The sequence below is a fragment of the Dermacentor andersoni genome, chromosome 4, assembly GCF_023375885.2.
Source record: "Dermacentor andersoni chromosome 4, qqDerAnde1_hic_scaffold, whole genome shotgun sequence".
Lineage (NCBI taxonomy): Eukaryota > Metazoa > Arthropoda > Arachnida > Ixodida > Ixodidae > Dermacentor > Dermacentor andersoni.
Window position 1 is genome coordinate 172,531,046 of NC_092817.1, and position 14,753 is coordinate 172,545,798.

A 14,753-nucleotide genomic window follows, 5' to 3' on the forward strand; every position below is an offset into this window, starting at 1 on the left:
CGCACGTCTTTCTGCGACGCAACTCTATCAAGCCACCATTGACTCCTTCCTATGAAGTCCCCTTTGTTGTGACTTCGGGGTTGAGGACGATAGACGGACTCTTTCCGAAGACCAAGAAGAAACCAAAAACTTTATACAATATTTGCAGATAGTGGATGATAGCGTACAGCACAAATGAAAAGCACGCTGGAATCAAAATGCAGACGATAGCAGATTAAAGAAATTGAGCGCGTCTGCTACAAGATCAAAATTTGCAAATTATATGTTACAGAACACATATGGATGTCAAAAGGTCAAGGATCGCGGCCTTTTGATAATTTTAATTAAGAAAGCTGGCCTCAGGAAACACGTCTCCATCCGCGAACTAACGCTACCCGCGCGCGCGCGCCACGAACATAGACTGTTGCTGTCTCCACATGTGAGGTTTCAGCCGTCTACGTTTTAAGTATGAGATGCTTTTAGCTCCCGTTGACGGTGCGCCGCGGGTGACCTCGGCGCCAGAACGGAGGGAGAACACCGGGCTGAACCTAACCGAAATTTGCCGAATTTTCTGACTGATGGCGCCTACGTGGCAATTCGCTCGGACCCTTCCTGCCGAAATTGCCCCTGCTCCAACGCCAACGTAGACCATATCCTCTTCCGTTGCCCCACAGCCACCACAGCCATCCGTTCCCTATACAACTCCAAACCCCCTCCTGTCTGTGCTATCTCTACCCTTATCAAATGCCGCCGTCGAACGAGTGTTCAGCCAGGTCTCGCTCATTAAAACCGACCTTCGAAATAGCATGCCGAACGAGACATTGGTAGACGTGAAGTTTGGCCTGGCCAGGACCGGAGGCTGCTGCAGGCATTTTAAACTTGGCCAAGAATTTTTGTCCCGTTTCCGTTCTGACATTTTGTACGGACCAAGCAGTTCCACTTCTCAATAAGCTCGTGATATGCTTAATCATAGCATACATATTATGTCTATATATCGTACTAGATTTTGTACCAGCCGCCATCTATTGTGTTAGAGTTTCTGTAGTTTTCCGTTTAGTGCATTGCGTGGTGTTAAGCGAAATTATCCTGAGCTATAGAAGTAATAATACTCAACGCCTGAATGCATGTCATTGCTTAGCGTGTTTACTGCGCGGTGCTATGTTTGTGTTGTTGTTTTCGGGATTTCTTGTAGCTCTGGGAAAAATAAAACAGTGCATTTGCAATGAAGGTCGCATTTGCCTTATCATGAATTTGCCTGCATGTCTGCGTTCCTGCACTTCTTGCGCTTCTGCAGCATCTGTTCTTCGTGCCGCATGGCATCCGTGACGATGCGCGCGGAAGTCATGCGTGGTCATGCGTGGAAAAACTAATATGTAGGTATTATTGCCGAAAATTAATTCAATATGCTTAAGAAATGACTTCACAAAGAGGCAAAGCTTTTTGGCTACTTTTGGGCTACCCAAAAGTTTCGCTTTTCCCTACATTTGGGCTGCTGCGGAGACCAATTTGGCCACCTGTGGTTGGAGCGATCTGGCAACCCTGATTGAGCCGCGTTCACCGGTTCACCCTCGCACGCTTTCAATCGCACATACAGCGCACGGCGCGCAGTGACGATCGTATCGCCCTTGGACTTTATACGGAACCTCACGACGACGGCGACGGCAGAAATGCACCTGGGGTGTCCATAAAATTGCTATCGCAATTGAAGCAAAGTAGTTAAACTTCATGGAACCATGACGACGTGCTTCAGCACCACTCCGATTATTAGTAATAATGCTGAAGTTGAGTAGGTTTCAAGTGTTGGAAAGGTGCCCATTTAGATATTTTACACGAAGGGGCCATGAAGTGTATTTAGCCATTGTTTTTAGTGTTTGGGCTCCGCGTTATCATTATCATCATCAGCCTGGCTACGCCCACTGCAGGGCAAAGGCATCTCCCATACTTCTCCAACTACCCCGGTCATGTACTAATTGTGGCCATGTTGTCCCTGCAAACTTAATCTCATCCGCCCACCTAACTTTCTGCCGTCCCCTGCTACGCTTCCCTCCTCTTGGAATCCAGTCCGTAACCCTTAATGACCATCGGGTATATTCCCTCCTCATTAGATGCCCTGCCCATGCCCATTTCTTTTTCTTGATTTCAACTAAGATGTCATTAACTCGCGTTTGTTCCCTCACCCAATCTGCTCTTTTCCTATCCCTTAACGTCACACCCATCATTCTTCTTTCCATAGCTCGTTGCGTCGTCCTCAATTTAAGCAGAACCCTTTTCGTAAGCCTCCAGGTTTCTGCCCCGTACGTGAGTACTGGTAAGACACAGCTGTTATACACTTTTCTCTTGAGGGATAATGGTAACCTACTGTTCATGATCTCAGAATGCCTGCCAAACGCATGCCAGCCCATTCTTATTCTTCTGATTATTTCAGTCTCATGATCCAGATCCGCGTTGACTACCTGCCCTAAGCAGATGTATTCCCTTACCACATCCAGTGCCTCACTACCTATCGTAAACTGCTGTTCTCTTCCGAGACTGTTAAACATTACTTTAGTTTTCTGCAGATTAATTTTTAGACCCACCCTTCTGCTTTGCCTGTCCAGGTCAGTGAGCATGCATTGCAATTGGTCCCCTGAGTTACTAAGCAAGGCAATATCATCCGCGAATCGCAAGTTACTGAGGTATTCTCCATTAACTGTTATCCCCAATTCTTCCCAATCCAGGTCTCCGAATACCTCCTGTAAACACACTTTGAATAGCATTAGAGAGATTGTATCTCCCAGCCTGACGCCGTTCTTTATTGGGATTTTGTGCTTTCTTCATGGAGGACTACGGTGGCTGTGGACCCGCTATAGATATCTTTCAGTATTTTTACATACGGCTCGTTACATACTCCACGTTATACATAGTTACATTACACCTGATGGGCTCTATCAGTTTAAAGTGATGCCATTCGGCCTATGCAGCGCTGCCGCCACATTCGATTGAATGATGGACGCCCTCCTTCACGGCTTAAAGTGGTCAATCTGTTTGTGCTGCCTCGATGATGTCATTGTCTTGTCGCCGACTTTTGACACGCACCTCGAGCGTCTCTAGACAGTTCTTTCAGTGTTCCGCAAGGCGAGACTTCAGCTCAATTCAACGAAATTACACTTCGGCCGCCGGCAACTTACTGCTCGGACACCTCGTCGACTCTTCCAGTGTTCGTCCCGATCCGGAGAAAGTTCGCGCGGTCAAGGATTTCCCTGTGCCCACCTGCGCAACCGACGTTCGAAGCTTTGTAGGCCTCTGCTCCTACTTCTGCAGATTCGTGTGAAATATGGCTGACATCGCACGCCCTCTAACGGAACTTCTTAAGAAAGACGCGACTTTTATCTTAGGAATGCCCCAAGCTAGTGCATTCGCTGAGCTGACGACGCGACTACGTTGCCACCGATTCTCGGCCACTTAGACGTGTCCACCCCTACGGAGGTTCGCACCGGCGCCAGCGGCCACGGTGTCGGCGCTGTTTTGGCACAATGTAAGCACGGTTGCGACCGTGTCATTGCGTACGCTAACCGTCTTCTGTCACCAGTCGAACGCAATTACTCGACCACAGAAAGTGAATATCTCGCCCTCGTTTGGGTAGTAGGTAAATTTCGCCCCTACATCTACGGACGGCCTTTCACAGTTATCACCGATCACCACGCCCTATGCTGGCTTTCGTCTCTAAAAGATCCAGCTGGACGTCTCGGTCGATTGGCTCTACGGCTCCAAGAGTACTCTTGCAGAGGGGTGTCTAAGACAGGCCGACTCCATGAGGACGCTGATTGCTTGTCACGTCATCCAATAGACTTACCAGACCAGCCTGAGACCGGCGAGTCAACCTGCGCCCTCGCACTTACCGGTTTCGGTGACATCGCCGATGAGCAACGACGCGACCCTTACCTGAGAGACATCATTTTCAGCCTGACAGACCTGCCAACATCACCCTCTTCGCGTATGTTTGTGCTTCAAGATGGCATGTTGTACCGTTACAACATGCACCCTGATGGCCCTGAACTGTTCCTTTTCATTCCCAAGCATAATTATGCGTGACACTGTGCTCACACAATTGCATGATGTCCCAACCGCTGGTCATCTGAGAGTCTCAAAGACATATGACCGTGTTCGGCGTCGTTTATTCTGGCCCCGTATTTACCGTTCTATTTGCCGCCGTTTGCCGTTGCGTCGCCTCTTGTAAATCTTGTCAGCACCGCAAAGAACCAGCAGCCCTACCAGCTGGTCGTCTTCAGCCCATTCAAATACGCTCTTCGCCTTTCGAGTTGGTCTTGATCTCCTCGGCCCTTTTTCCTCTATCGCTTACTGGGAGCAAGTGGATAGCAGTTGCTGCAGACTGCACCACCTGGTACGCGATCTCGTCGGCTCTCCCTACCAGCTGTGCAACCCACGTCGCTGACTTCCTTCTCGACGCAGTGCTACTTCACCACGGAGCTCCCCGACAACCCTTTACCGACCGCGGCCACTACTTTCTCTCACAGGTTGTCGCTGACATCTTCACACCTGCGCTACAGAGCACAAGTTTACAACGGCGTATCACCCTCAGACAACTGGCTTCACAGAGCGGCTCAGTAGAACTATCACAGAAATGCTCGCTATGTACGTCTCCACCGACCACCGTGACTGGGATGCCGCTCTGCCGTTCGTCACATTCGCCTACAATACGTCCCGCCATGATTCTGCTGGTTTGTCTCCATTTTTTTCTCTTGTGTGGACGAGACCCTATACTACCGTTTGACACGATCCTCCCAGCCGTTCTCAATACAACGTCAGAATATGCCCTAAATGCCATGCCCAGAGAGACCGAGGCACGTGAGATTGCACGCCTGCGTCTGACCACTTCCCAAGAAAAGCAACGACGCACTCGTCACCGCGATGTCCACTTTAACCCTGGTGACATTGTGCATCTTTGGAAACAAGCACGGTAGTTGGTCTTTGTGAGAAGATGATGTCACCGTACTCAGGCCCATACCGTGTCTTGCGTGAAGTAACAAACGTGACCTACGGGTTAGAACCTCTCTTTACCTCCACACCGCGATCCTCTTCTGATATCGTTCACGTCGCTCGACTGAAGCGATATCACTCACACCTACCGAGCGCCGGGACAGCGCCTTCGCAGCCGGGGCTCATGCTAGGAAGCGCTGCAGGAGCGAAGGATGATGAGAGGACTGACGAAGACGACGATCGCCGATATATATAGTCGTGCGCACGGGCTCCATCTTGTATGCCTGCCTTCTGCCCGTTGTATATATCTTGTAAATATATTGTCAAGACTCTTTTCTCCCCCTAACAAGATTGTCAATGCTCAAAACGTCCAATGCACAAAACGTCGTTTTATGTCACATGAGAATTCTTTCCAAGTGCGAACTCCGCCGCTAGATGAATTAGTTAAAAACATAATTATTGAATTTTTTCCTTAATTACTAGATTATGCATTTCAATTTTTTGTGCAAGTAATATCCGCCTCTACGAGGCGGCCAGTTATTTTACTATAATTTATAACAATTTTACTATAATTATAACACCCCACAGATAATTTTTTTTTAATTGTTTTAAGTCTTCGCTGAGACACCCGGTATATTTTTGTTCACTGGTGTAGGACTACACTGGTTACCAAATTAATGCAGATCACCGCAAACGCACAGTGCTGTCGGAAAAAAAAGTGGTGCATTTGCCTAGCCCGGATAAATCAGAATAATTTCCTGAACACGTGTGGATTCTTCTTAGATTTAAGCAATGAATCTATGGGTAGCGCAAGGCATCACGACAAAGAAAGCGATCGCGCCGTGTTTCTCTCTCTTTTAACAAAACTTGTAGCTGAGCTAGTTCGTTCGTTAATTAACAACAACAGTTACAGAGCTAAGCAGACGAGGACGAGGTGGGACACGAACGAATTTTTTTTTTTTTCGCGCCCGTAAGTGTCGTTCGTGTCCCACATCGCCCTCGTCTGCTTAGCGCCGCAACTAGCGTTTTCTCCTCCTGTTTTTGTTCTTTGTGCTTCTCCCTACAGTGAATCTAAACTAATATGCCCAATTTCCTAATCCGCGTTTCTAATTGTTAGGGTGCTTCACGCACATTTCGGGGGCTATGTAACTATGTCTATGTTTGTTATCTATGTATATATGCTTGTTTGTACCTAACCGTTTCCCCGCCTACCTGGGTCACTGGGCAGTCAGTGGTCGAATCGCTAGTGTGTCAAGCTGCTGTGGTGAGGTAACAGGGTTTGAAACCAACCATCGGACCAACTTACATCACTTAGTAGAACGCAATATATCGCACGCCACGGTAGAATTAACTCACACTTATAAATACCTCGGCGTCACATTGTCCAATGATCTAACCTGGAACGCACATGTCACAAAAATCATATCATCCGCTAACAGAACCCTTGGATTCTTAAAACGTCATCTACGACATGCCCCACAACACGTAAAACTACTTGCCTACAAATCACTTGTCCGTCCTAAATTAGAATACGCCTCTGCTATATGGAGCCCTAACCAAAATTATCTAACAATTTCCCTAGAATCAGTACAAAGTCGAGCCACAAGATTCATATATTCGTGCTATTCATATAACGTTAGTATATCATCATTAAAAGCAGAGGCAGGTTTAACATCTCTAACTTGTAGACGTCGTATTACTAGTATGTGCTTGTTTCATAAACTTTATTACAGCTCACTTCGTCATCCGCCCTACATCAATCCGCCGGCACGTATTTCCCCCCGCATTGGTCATCCCCTTCAAGTTGCACGGCCTCGTACGCGCACTGCTACATTCGCGTCTTTATTCTTTCCACGCTCAGCCCCGGACTGGAACGGCCTTCCACACGACATCGCCGCAATCACCTGTACATCTAAATTTCTGAATTGTATAACTACTGTATTTAACAGCGAATAATTTATGTTCATTACGTGTTTTCTTTGTTTATTATGATTTATACATGTAACCCATCCCTTATGTAACACCCCCAACCCCGGGGGCCTTTAAGGTAATAAAGTGAGGTGAAGTGAAGTGAAATGGTGAGTACGTGCCACTCTTCAACGAACCTCTATCACGCCGACATGAATCACTGTAGTCGCCGGACTGAGTAGGTACCGCTGTTCGAAGAAACTATTTGACGCTGACTTGGAGTACCGGCTATGGGCTACTCGGTCGGTGCTGTTCTAAAATGAACCTCTTTGGTGCCAACTTGTGTCACTGGGTGTGTGCCAGTAGGGGTGTGCCGGTCTTCGATGAACGCACTTGACGCCAACTTGGGTAACTATAGACATATGCTAGGATTCTGTGATCTGTGAATGTGTGATTGCGCAACATGTTTATTTGCCTTGTTTGACGCATTATATACAGTGAATTTTTCTTAGAGATGAAGATTTATTGGAGACTTGTACGTATGTTTAAATATCTTGTTGCGAGCTTTTGTGTATACGTGCAGTGAACTTTGTTTCTATGGGACACTTTTTTGCCCTTTATCAAGCTGTATCTTCGCATTTTTATATTCCATTGTATCTTGGCATTTTTTGTGCACCAGGGCGAGTCAAATAAAAGTGAGCCAACCCACCCTGCGCAATAATGGTTCGGTTCATTATCTGCGAGGCATGCGCGTAGCACACAGGCATCTCTCATTTACAAAAGTGACATGCAGGTGTGAGGATAAATGTTCTTTAATGCTCTCATACAGTGGGTCGAACATGGGTGCGTGACATAATGGACGCTCTAAAAGTTGAACATCACGGTGTCGTGGGGTTTTTGACAGCTGAAGGTGTTTCCCAAAAAGAAATTAGTCGCCGTATGGCTGCCGTGTACATTGAACATTGCATTACATTGGCCACTGTGAAGCGGAGCAAACTGTTCAAAAAAAAACGTGAAAGTTGCAAAGACGATCCAAGATTGGACCAAAGCTACCGTGCAGTTACCCCCGACACAACTGCAAAGGTTGATGAGCTGATTAGACAATAACGGAGGATAAGCATCGATGAACTGGCAGAGCGTGTGAACATTAGTCACGGTTCGGTTCACACGACAATTCATTAACACCTCGGTTATCGGCTCTTGTGTGTGCAATGGATGCCCAAGATTTTGAACCACCGCCAGAAGACGGAGACGTTTGGCGCTGCCTTGACTCATCTGTTCCGGTATCAGAATGAGGGTGACGACGTCTTTTCTGCACTTGTGACCGGGCACGAATCATGGGGCCACTACTACGAGCCTGAAACACGACGGCAAGGCTTACAGTGGAAACATTCGAATTCACCACCCCCAAAGAAAACAAAGGCTGTCATTTCCTCCGGAAAGGTGTCGCTGACTTTTTTTCGATCATCAGGGGCCATTACTGATCGAATTTGCTAAACCTGGAGAGACTATCTATCGCTTCCGATATTGTGAAACGCCGGATTGACTGCGTGTCGCAAATCAAGAATAAACTACGTGGAAATTAACGAATGGGGTCAATCTTGCTCCACGCCAATGCCTGTCCCCACGTCGCTGATGTGGTTAACACAAAACTGGCAAAGTTCAAATGGGAAACGCTGCAACATCCGCCATACAACCCAAACCTGTCGCCTTGCGACTTCCACATTTTCGGGCAATTGAAAAAGCAGCTCAAGGAAACCAGATTCGTGTCGGACGATGACGTGAAAGGGTCAGTTATAGACTTTTTGAAGCAGCAACCAAAGCAGTTTTATGAGACGGGAATCACGCGACTCGTCAGTCAGTGGGACAAATGTCTAAATGCCCATGGAGACTACCTTTAAATAATGTACCGCGTTTGTCATATAGTCGCATTTGCTCACTTTCGTTTGACTCGCCTTGGTATATTTTGCAGAACTCCTGCTTTTTATATGTGCACTCTGTTGCGACTATAATTTCCGTGCAGTTACTCACAATACAGGACCGGTGACACCTGCTCCTGCGCAGTTCGTCTCTGGTGCATCGCGTGCCCTGCACCAGTCCAACACGTGGTTATTACCAGCAATTTCACATGGTTCAGCCCTATCGTGCAGGCGTATGAGTGGCGTGAATTTCCTCCGCACGTACTTCCTCTGGTGATTCTGCGCACTCCTGTGGATGCTCCTAGCGTGGCTACTCCGACAGGTGACGCCATCGGATCGGTGACGTCAAGCTTCATCTGTAAAAAGCTCCGTCGTTCCAACGCCCCGGCAGTGGGCAATGCAGCAGCAGCAGCTTCAGCATGTTGCCTAAACGCTTCTTCTTGTTTGCACAGCTGTCCTTCGGCCTGCTGCTTCATGCCGGGGATGGAGGCACTGCGCAAGCTGGGGCGACCAGGTCGGCGCAGGGGCTCTACGCTACCCGATGCCACGTGCAGGACCCACCGCCATACTCATCGTGGGAATTGCACCGTCAACACCGGAAGATAGCATGCTCCGAGATCTTGGCACGTGATCTGCGTTCAGCGCCACTGCTCTCCGCCGCTTTAAATAGCCTGCCTGGGATCGACTCGGCCACTGGGCACGGTGGCACTGCCAGCATGCGGCCCGTTAACAACCCGTTTGCATTTATTGTACAGGTGAGAAAGGATTTTGGATATTGCATCCGCTCAAGTGACCCTTTCTTGCTAGTGCTGTCGTGCCCACCATTTTGTATCATGGTTCTTGATGTCGCCTTGGCCTTGAGAAAATTGCTGCTATTCGGTGGTGATATAGAAACTAACCCTGGCCCCGATCTAACCCAAATTTCAAAACAGCTGAAGGATATTGCAGCCGACATCAAAGATATTAAAGAAAAACGTTTAATAGATATAGAAGACAAGCTTGACCTCCTTGCAGTCCTTGAAAATAGAGTTGAATCCTGTCAACAAGAAATCGCCTGTATGAGCGAAGTTATAGACACACTTCAACAAAAGATTGACGACTTAGAAATGGAATGGAATGGAAAACTTTATTGACTCTTTTAAGGTTTTAGCGGGTCGAGGCCGAAGTCTTCATTCTTGAAGCTTGGGTCCTCTTCAGCCATGGATGGGCCCCTAGTGCAGGGCTCCACTGAGCCGGGCCGCGTCGCACGCGTGCGCTATTAGAGCTCTTTGAGCCTCTAGCTCGCGGCTGGTGAGCCAGCTCTCCCATTGCTCCGCACTTGGTGTTTTGTGTTTGTGGAATGCCTGGTTTCTTGTACACTCCCATGTAATGTGGTATAATGTTGGTTTAGCTCCGCACCACGGACAGGTTGCGCTATACTGCGTGGGGAACATCCTACTTAGTATGTGTAAGTTTGGGAAGGAGCCCGTTTGCAGTCTTAGAAAACCGCAGTAGGCGATCTAACCTAATTATCTATGGCCTAAAGGAAAGAAACGATGAAACTAGCGAGTCGTTAGAGCAAACTGTGAACAAAGACATATTCGAAGACACCCTGGGACTAGAAAAAGTTGCCACCGAGCGTATACATAGGTTGGGGAAACGCGCCACAGATAAAACTCTACCGGTAATAATGAAGTTGCTTGGCTACAGAGAAAAAGTAGCAATCTTAAGCCGAGGTTTCAAACGAAAACAACTTACTACTCAATTGGTGAAGACTTCTCTAAAAGAATAAGAGACATACGGAAGAAACTTTGGAATATTGCAAAATCAAACCGTGAAAGAAAAGGAAAATGTATAACTTTCTTTTGACAAGCTTTACATTAACAAACGCGCATATATTCGGGACGAAGAGAAGGATAAAGTACCGATGCAAAAAGACAGAAACAAACCGCCGAGTAACCCGCCGTGCCGCACAAGCCGCGCAATCAAAAGAGTAACATTGATAAATGTAAATGCCCGCAGTGTCCTAAATAAAACAGAAGCCTTGGAAGGCCTTCTAGTCGACTACGAGCCCGATATTGTGGCCATCACGGAAACATGGCTATCACGCGCTATATTCGACCACGAGATTGCTCCGCCAAACTACATACTCATTCGAAAAGACCAACATTCACTGGGTGGAGGAGTGGCCTTACTGATAAAAAGACTGTCTTCGCTTTGTCCTTCCTCCCGAGGTGGACAACGCTGAAGCCGTTTTCTGCAAACTTCTGTGCGACGGGACGTCAATTGTAACCGGTTGCGTTTATTGGAGCCCTTCCTCTGACAGTACATGCCTTTCAGCGATTCAAGAATATATGCAGCGTCATGGTCCACCAATCCAGGATTATTATTGCGGGCGACTTTAACCTTGCTGACATAGACTGGCCCACACTGCATCACACATCAGAAGCCCCAGAAGTGCTAATAGACTTAAAAGGAAGCTTCAGCTGGGGTGCTCCTATCTAAATACATGTAACAGGAGAATTGGTGTTTCTCGACAACCCCTGCACCAAATTTGATGAGGTTTGTTGCATTTAAAAGAAAAACTTAACATCTAGTGACTGTTGGTTTCGTATTTTTGAGTTAGGTCGTCAATTATTTATTAAAAAATTGGCGAAAAGTGCAAATTTTCAAAAACAAGACTATCAAGTTTATACCCTGTAACTCAACAACGAAAAATGAAAATACAATTCTGTGAATTACAACTAATAGTACATCTAAAGCGGACAAAATTATGTTACACATGAATATAAAAAAATTGTAATATGGAAATACAGCTTTTGCAGAACCCTTGTAACCAGCGTAACATATTCACGTAAGTTGTAAATGACATGTCGAATTTGTCCGCTTTAAATGATCTAATGTATGCCGTTTACAGAACCGTGATATCTGTTCTTGATGCAGAGCTATGAATTTGTAAACTTCGTGCTTCTATTTTTCTCAAACTTTCGAATTTTCAAATATTTTTAACGAAATTCAAGCCCTAAATCGAAATTCCGCTTCCAACAGTCATTAGAACTTAACTTTCTCTCTCAAATGCAACAAATTTCATTAGAACTTAACTTTCTCTCTCAAATGCAACAAATTTCATTGGAATCGGTGCAGGAGGTATCTCATAAAAACGTTTTTGCGTTTTACATGTATTTGAATAGGCCGCGTCGGAGTTGGGCTCGAGCTAAAGCTTCCTATTAATGCAAAATTTTAACCTACATCAACTTGTCACTCGTCCTACTCGCGTTCAAGGCTCAACGAAAAATATCCTCGACCTCATATTTCTTAGCAACCATTTTTCTACATCATCATCATCAGCCTGGTTACGCCCACTGCAGGGCAAAGGCTTCTCCCATACTTCTCCAACTACACCGGTCATGTACTAATTGTGGCCATGTTGTCCCTGCAAACTTCTTAATCTCATCCGCCCACCTAACTTTCTGCCGCCCCCTGCTACGCTTCCCTTCCCTTGGAATCCAGTCCGTAACCCTTAATGACCATCGGTTATCTTCCAACCTCATTACATGTCCGGCCCATGCCCATTTCTTTTTCTTGATTTCAACTAAGATGTCATTTACCCGCGTTTGTTGCCTCACCCAATCTGCTCTTTTCTTGTCCCTTAAAGTTACACCCATCATTCTTTTCATAGTTCGTTGCGTCGTCCTCAATTTCAGCAGAATCCTTTTCGCAAGCCTCCAGGTTTCTGCCCCATACGTGAGTACTGGTAAGACACAGCTGTTATACACTTTTCTCTTGAGGGACAGTGGCAACCTGCTGTTCATGATTTGAGAATGCCTGCCAAACGCCCCCCAGCCCATTCTTATTCTTCTGGTTATTTCAGTCTCATGATCCGGATCCGTGGTCACTACCTGCCTTAAGTAGATGTATTCTCTTACCACTTCCAGTGCCTCACTACCTATCGTAAACTGCTGTTCTCTTCCGAGACTGTTAAACATTACTTTAGTTTTCTGTAGATTAATTTTCAGACCCACCCTTCTGCTTTGCCTCTCCAGGTCAGTGAGCAAGCATTGCAATTGGTCTCCTGAGTTACTAAGCAAGGCAATATCATCAGTGAATCTCAAGTTGCTGAGGTATTCTCCATCAATTCTTCCCACTCCAGGTCTCTGAATACCTCCTGTAAACATGCTGTGAATAGCATTGGAGAGATCGTATCTCCCTGTCTGACGGCTTTCTTTATTGGGATTTTGTTGCTTTTTTTATGGAGGACTACTGTGGCTGTGGAGCCGCTATAGATATCTTCCAGTATTTTTACATATGGCTCATCTACACCCTGATTCCGTAATGCCTCCATGACTGCTGAGGTTTCGACTGAATCAAACGCTTTTTCGTAATCAATGAAGGCTATATATAAGGCTTGGTTATATTCTGCACATTTCTCTATCACCTGATTGATAGTGTGAATATGGTCTATTGTTGAGTAGCCTTTACGAAATCCTGCCTGGTCCTTTGGTTCACAGAAGTCTAAGGTGTTCCTGATTCTATTTGCGATTACCTTAGTAAATACTTTGTAGGCAACAGACAGTAAGCTGATCAGTCTAACATTTTTCAAGTCTTTTGCGTCCCCTTTCTTATGGATTAGGATTATGTTAGCGTTCTTCCAAGATTCCGGTACGTTCGAGGTCATGAGGCATTGTGTATATAGGGTGGCCAGTCTTTCTAGGACAATGTTCCCACCATCCTTCAACAAATCTGCTGTTACCTGATCCTCCCCAGCTGCCTTCCCCCTTTGCATAGCTCCCAAGGCGTTCTTTACTTCTTCCGGTGTTACTTGTGGGATTTCAAGTTCGTCTAGCCTATTCTCTCTCACCTTATCGTCCTGGGTGTTACTGGTACTGTATAAATCTCTATAGAACTCTTCAGCCACTTGAACTATCTCATCAATACTAGTAACGATATTGTCGGCTTTGTCTCTTAACGCATACATCTGATTCTTGCCTATTCCTAGTTTCTTCTTCACTGCTTTTAGGCTTCCTCCGTTCCTGAGAGCATGCTAAATTCCATCCATATTATACTTCCTTATGTCAGCTGTCTTACGCTTGTTGATTAACTTGGAAATTTCTGTCAGTTCTATTCTAGCTTTAGGGTTAGAGGCTTTCATACATTGGTGTTTCTTGATCAGATCTTTCGCCTCCTGTGATAGCTTACTGGTATCCTGTCTAACGAAGTTACCACCGACTTCTATTGCGCACTCCTTAATGATGCCCTTAAGATTGTCGTTCATTGCTTCAACACTAAGGTCCTGTTCCTGAGTTAAAGCCGAATACTCTTACCGCTAACTCATTTATTAAGTCAAGTACAAATGGACATTATTCAAGGGATATCTGATCACAGTATACCTATGTGCACATTCCAGCTTGATCATTGTATCACTACCCTGTCTACAGTAAAACGTTTTTTTTTAACTGTCATAAACCAGATGACGCCTGCATACTAACTTATCTGTCTCATGAATTTGATTCCTTTTTGGAAAAAGCATCTCGGGAATCTACTGATGTAGATGCATTATGGCTACATTTTAAGAGCATTGTCCTCCACTGTATAAATAATTCCAATGCAAAAGAAAAAACGGCACCTTAAGAATTCATGGATCACACGTGAAGTCATCCATGCTAGACGGCGCGCAAATCGGCTTCGTAAGGCAAACAAGAATAACCCAAAACCATCTACAACCTTGACGTTAAAATCTGCAGTTATGCATTTTAAGCAGAAACTAAAATACTCGAAACAACACTGCTACAGTGTCACTCTTCCTAGCTTCGTAAAAAATAACCCACAAAGATTCTGGAGACATCTGCGCAGTACCGAGCAGATAACAAACAACCTAACAGACGAAGAAAAAAGTTCAACGGCAAATAAATATAACGAGTTCTTCAAGTCAGTCTTCACGGAAGACAATAGTACACTTCCCCCTCTTCCACCATCCTGTACCTCAGTGCTTGA